General features: G+C 52.0%; 1 protein-coding gene and 1 pseudogene across 2 annotated transcripts in view; one reads left to right on the forward strand and one right to left on the reverse strand.

Moving 5' to 3' along the window:
- Positions 1 to 539, reverse strand: part of TENM3 (teneurin transmembrane protein 3) — a 662376-nt gene extending 661837 nt beyond the window's left edge. Inside the window, exon 1 of the mRNA XM_011959575.1 lies at positions 368 to 539. The gene's annotated coding sequence lies outside the window, so the exon portion shown is untranslated. The remainder of the gene's footprint in view (positions 1 to 367) is intronic.
- LOC105524360 lies at positions 6 to 2819 on the forward strand (annotated as a pseudogene). Its single transcript, XR_001003744.1, has 4 exons — positions 6 to 182; positions 389 to 482; positions 682 to 825; positions 983 to 2819. The product of XR_001003744.1 is annotated as an uncharacterized LOC105524360 (transcript).
- The last annotated feature ends 2721 nt before the right edge of the window (positions 2820 to 5540 follow it).

A 5540-nucleotide genomic window follows, 5' to 3' on the forward strand; every position in this document is an offset into this window, starting at 1 on the left:
GAGGGCGCTGGCGCGCCAATGAGTTCACTTTCTTGCTCTCCCCCGCGCTCCCCCTCTCCCCGCCCGCCGGCCCTTCCAGCCTCCTCCAAGGCGGCGGACCAGGCCGGGTCGGAGTTTTCGGGGCTCGGCCCGCGAGCGGGAGGACCGGGGAGGCGAGGGAGGAGGAAGGCGAGAAGGGCCAGGTGAGGAGGCCCCCGGGACGCCCGGCCGGGGAGCGGCATCCAGGACCGTAATTGTGCGGCGGGGGACGCGCCGGGCCGAGTGTGCCCGAGCCCGGGCGCGTACACGTGTCCGTGTGTGTGTGTGTGTGTGTGTGTGTGTGTGTGCGGGAGTGTGCGAGGGAGAGGAGGAAAGGAGAGGAGCCTACCATGCGCTTCCCCCGGTGCAGATCGCGGGAGAGCCCAATCACGGGGCGAGCTGGACCTGGCTGTGATCATTTATAATCCTTGACTCCTCTGCTCCGCCACTTGTCAAGATGACAGGTACTTTATTTCTTCTTCTTTATTCAAAAAAAGAGATTCCCCGTTTACTGCCTTTTTCTGTCAAATGGGATTTGCCGGACTGAACCACGTTCGCCGCCCCTCCCTCTTTCCCTCCTCCCGGCCGCGTCGGGTTCGGGAAAGCACCGAGGCTCCCATGCTGTGACCAATCAGTGCCTCAACTACTCTCGCCGTGATTTAGGGGTCATCCGTGAATAACACTTCACGCTGATGAATGGCTCTTGCCGGCTTTCGGCTCTGATGAGGGGTCTGCCCGCCGCTGATTGCAAACACTAATGAACTTACTGCGTCATTTGAAATTCACACGCACCAACAAAGTGCGGGGGTACGTGCGTGGGAGTCTGTCCTTTTCTGCTACGGGTGGCGGCGAGGCGGCCCTGGGGGAGGGGGCGGGTAATTGCTTTGGACTTAAGTGGAAACACTTCTCTGTGTAATCAAACCTCTAACCTTCTTAGAAAACTACTTTTCTTGATCTTCCGTAGGGGTGGGCATTTCAGGTCAGCTGAGTCACCCGAGGAGGTGGGAGTGCAAGACACTGCCAGGAAGACGGATTCCGAGGCAGAAGGGTGTAATTAAGGATTTCCACCCCCGGTAGGCGGCCCGTCCTTTGCGGAGCCTCTGAAAATGACCCGCGCCTTCCTTCCCACAGTGTCCTTTCGTCCGAGACCGAAAAGAGCAAATGACCTTTGGACAGGGAAGGGAGGCAGTAAACACTCAGACTTCCTTACCAGCCCCATTCGGCACTGTAGCAGAACAATTGCCTGCCCCCCGGCTTCAAGCACCTAGGCCTCCGCCCAGCATCACCTTGCCAGGAGCGGACCCGGGAGTCCTCCGAAGGCTCCACTCCCCGCTTTTACTACTCTTCCTTCCTCTCCATTCTCCCCTCAGATTAGCAGCCGAACACTGTCCCTGCCTCGATTTTGTTTGCTGTGGGAGGGAAAAAAAAGTTTGCTGCTCCTCCCAAGACACTGCCACTTTCTACCCACCGCAGCGCTGGCTCCCGGCTGCCCGCTCCCCAGCCCCCGCCCCCTATCTGCAGGAAAGTCCTCCCCCGGAGCTTCCAAAACTGCTGGAAGTTCCAGAGCTTTGTAGCTCCGAATGGGCGACCTGAGCAGAACCGCTCTCTGGCTCGACGGTCCGTGGGATCCTTCAGGCTCCTTTCGGGTCCGGGACGGGGCGGTGGCAGAGGTGGGGCATGCGCGCTTGGGACTGTCGAGTGCGTGCGGCTCCCCCGTGGGCGCCCGAGCATCTCCCCGCCTTCCCCAGGGACCCGCAGTCCATCCGTGGAGGGCTGAGACCCGGCGACCAGGCCTGCCCCGGCCGCCGCCGACCTCTCCTTGGAAGCGTGGCGGAGACTGGTGCGCTCCCAGCCTCCTCGCGCCACCGTCCACTTTCAGCTTCAGAGCGGAGGATTCCGCTGACCTGTACCTGTACTCCGCCGTTAGGAAGTCCACTTGCATTTTTAACTGCCGTGCAGAACCAGAAACAGATCGAGCACTGGGAGAACACGGACGATGCCTCCTAGGAAAGCCTGAACCTTTATGATAGTTTCTCCAAAGTTTGGGCTAGAAGGGAGGAGAATCTCTAAACTCGAACTCGAACCAGTGTGCCCAGACCCACAGCCCGTGTTCCCGAAGTTGCTAAGTGCCCGAGGGCAGCGCGTTAAGTAGAGAAGTCTTGGTAGTAAGCGAACCCGACCCGGAAAGCAGCACACGCACATCTTTGCGGGAAGAATCTAGAGTCACCCTGGGATAGATCCATCTCCTTCTGCCACTGAATTTCACACTTGAAAAAGATAAGGTCATGGGGGCGAATTAATGATATCCCCCACTCATTCTAAGCATTCTCATTATTAAAAAAAAAAAAAGCTTGTCAATTATGAAGATATGTCCCAGATATTACATGAAGAGCATGCAGACTACTTGAAATTTGAATCCAGACATGATCGTAAGGAAACTCATAAAGCACTTTTGTGGCCCAGTTCCCCCACACACACAAAAGTATTAGGTCTTTAAAACTTTTATAAATATGTAAGTGAGACTCCCTCCTACTATCTAGGAATACACAATAGAGATGAGACACTGCCCCAATCCTAAAGAGGCCAGAACTGAAGTGCTACATTGTGGGAGTTGGGGGATGCTTCTTTTTTCCTAGAATCCTCATTACAGCTAACGCTGGTGATAAAGGTAGGAAACAATAGAACTCGTAAAACTTAGAAATGGCAATAAATCTTGGCTCCTGTCTCTAGCCCAGTTCCTTCTTACATGAGATTAAAAGTTTTTCAGTACGCAATGCTGAGCATTTACACTATGCTTGCAATATAGAAAAAAAATGCTCTAGAACTCATTAATACGGCCCTGCGCACTCTATGCCAGGCGTCGCTGGTGGACAAAGCGCGCAGGGGTCGGTCCTCCTCTACGTCTGCCTGCGCCCGTAATCCACGCAGCTTACGTGTGTTCAATTTGGGTCTCTCTCTCTCTGTCTCTCATACAAAGAAGTTCCATCATTTGAGGCCGCTAGGAAAAGCTGATGTTGTGCAGTGCCAAACTACCACACGCTTCCTCCTTCAAATGAATCCCTGGAAAGCAGAGAGGCAGCTCGCTACGTGACCATCATGGTTTTTGCCTCACTGAGCTGTTGTCAAGAGAGGGCGGGGATGGCGGGCAGCTCACGCCGTGCCCTCCACAGCAATAAAAACTGGAGCGAGAGAAGAAATGCAAGACATCGCTCTCTGTTTTGCAAGCCTCTGGCCCCTCTCAGCAAACTGCCCGGCGCAGCTGGTGACTCTGCGGTGTGAACGCAGCCGGTAGTGCTCGGGATAATGGGACGGAGCTGGCGGCATCGCCCTCCCGTGGGCCCCTCTTGTCACACAGATGCGCAGCTCTCCGAAAGGAAAATGTGGCCCAGCTCCCCTCGCCTACCCCTACTCTTAGGAACGCATGCCTGGGGCCTTTGCAAGCCTCTAAAAAGTCCTTAGGGAGAAAATAATGGGCGGAACCTCCGGATTCATTTTGGGGAAGAGGAGCCAGGCTCTTGCCCCACTACTGAGGCAAGGCCACCAGCACCCCGCCCTGCCGCTCCACCGCCTCCCCATGGGCCAACTCTCAGCCAAGTGGCGCTGCCCACCTGAAGGTGACACCTGTCCATTTTAGTCAGCATCACACGCGCCTTCCCTTTCTCCCCTTTGGGGGCTGTCCGTTTCTCCTCCTGTCCTCAAGAGCCAGCTTGGACCTGAAGGGCCGGGTAGCAGCCGTTTGTGCCTCTCTCCCGTGCAGACTCGACGGTCTCCGCAGCCACTTCCTCCTTTGACACGCGAGGCTTTCAGGCGTGCAGAAGGGGACCGCCGGGTGAGGCAGGTATTAGGCTCTCCAAGGAGACTTGTGGACATCACTCGAGTTTACCTATTCTTTGGACGTTATTACATCTGCTCTAGCAAACCTGAGGCCTGAGCGGCCTGCCTGCTGGGTTCAAACCCAGTGGCTGCGCCGGCTGCAACCTCTCCCACTCAGGAGACCCTAGGAACGATGAGGAACGGGGTAGAAATGAGCAGGGGAGCCAAATCTCAGGTACCTAGACCTTCCAGCTCACCCCTCAGGACCAGGAAAGCCAGTAACCCACATATACCCAAAAGAAGGTTATGTCTCAACTGAGAACAGCAAATAGGTGATGGGCCACTTTAGAACACAGGCTAGAGGCTGGTAGCCACCGAGCAAAACCCAAATTCTACGCACCTGAGGTGTTTGCCTTACACAAATGGCTTCACAGGTAGCAAGGAATTAATCTGCAACAGTGAACAACACTAAAACTGAAATTTTACATGGAAGTCTCTCAAGTAGCCTTAAAGATATTATTGGGTGGGGTTTTCCCCCCACTGACAAAAAATAACTTATCCCTTGGCTGTTAGATTGAGGGAACTATAAAAAAAAAATATTTTAATTCGATCACTGACAAAGTCATAAAATTAAATGACTGTTTGTAGAGGAAAATATGTTTTCATTATCTTAATTAAAGCAAGATAAGCCTCTCTCAATGTGCATGCATTTTGGAGCCACCAAATGGACTGGTGATGAGACGAAGCAACCTTTAATTGGGACCATGCTTCTCCAGTACATTTGCTTGTATTCCATGGCGTAAACCTGGCCTATGCGTGGCTCCAGCCTTCGGTGAAAAGGCATTTGCGTAGCACCACCCAAAGGCTCCCTTGCTTTGGCTGGAGCCTCATAAAAGACCCCAGGTTTTGCAAAGCATTTTGAACACCAGCATCTTTGAACATGTGGAACTTTCGGTTTTGGTTTAGCTCTGTGAATGTGTTTAAAACTTGCTACATTATTCCACACTGAAAGTTGGAACCTTTATAATTAAGAGTTATCATGGAGTGCCTTTTAAAATCTGTCATATTTTCTATAAACAACTTTTCAGTGAGAAGCGTATATAGCGTACTCAAGGTAGGCATTAGGTGCTGGCAAGGTTTATGATAAAGTAGTGACATTACAGGACAATGTTTTAGTAAAACAACACCCTTTAGATATTTTAGGTTCCAGCTTATATGTTAACTTGTAAATATAGGTAAAAAATATAGGCATCAAGTGACGGTAATTCAGTATCAGACAAATTGAACATCTTTTTATTTCCCGGAAGTGCCCTACTCTTTCTCCTCCCTTTGGTGACCTCTTAGTCTGGAATGCCTTGCATCCGGAGCCCTAGAACACATAGCTTTGTAAGCACCTATTAGTGATACTCTCCTTCCTTGGCAGTGCTTCCACTGTGTGTTCTGCATGTAATAAAGGATGGCACTGTGTTTTGGATAGGTCTTTCCTAATAGCTGAGCACTCTTGGAGTGTAGGGGCTCAACCTTATGCCTCTTTGGACACACAAGCCTAGCCCATGGGCTGGCATAGAGGAGCTGCTCAATAAATGTTTGTTGAATGAATGAGTGGATACAGGAATAAAATATTTTCATTGTCTTTAGCCCTTCTGACTTTCTTTTTTAAATAGGGGTATGTCATAAATAAAATTTACCTCGAAAACGTATTTAAGTAC

The sequence above is a fragment of the Colobus angolensis genome, unplaced genomic scaffold (assembly GCF_000951035.1).
Source record: "Colobus angolensis palliatus isolate OR3802 unplaced genomic scaffold, Cang.pa_1.0 Scaffold5, whole genome shotgun sequence".
Classification (NCBI taxonomy): domain Eukaryota; kingdom Metazoa; phylum Chordata; class Mammalia; order Primates; family Cercopithecidae; genus Colobus; species Colobus angolensis.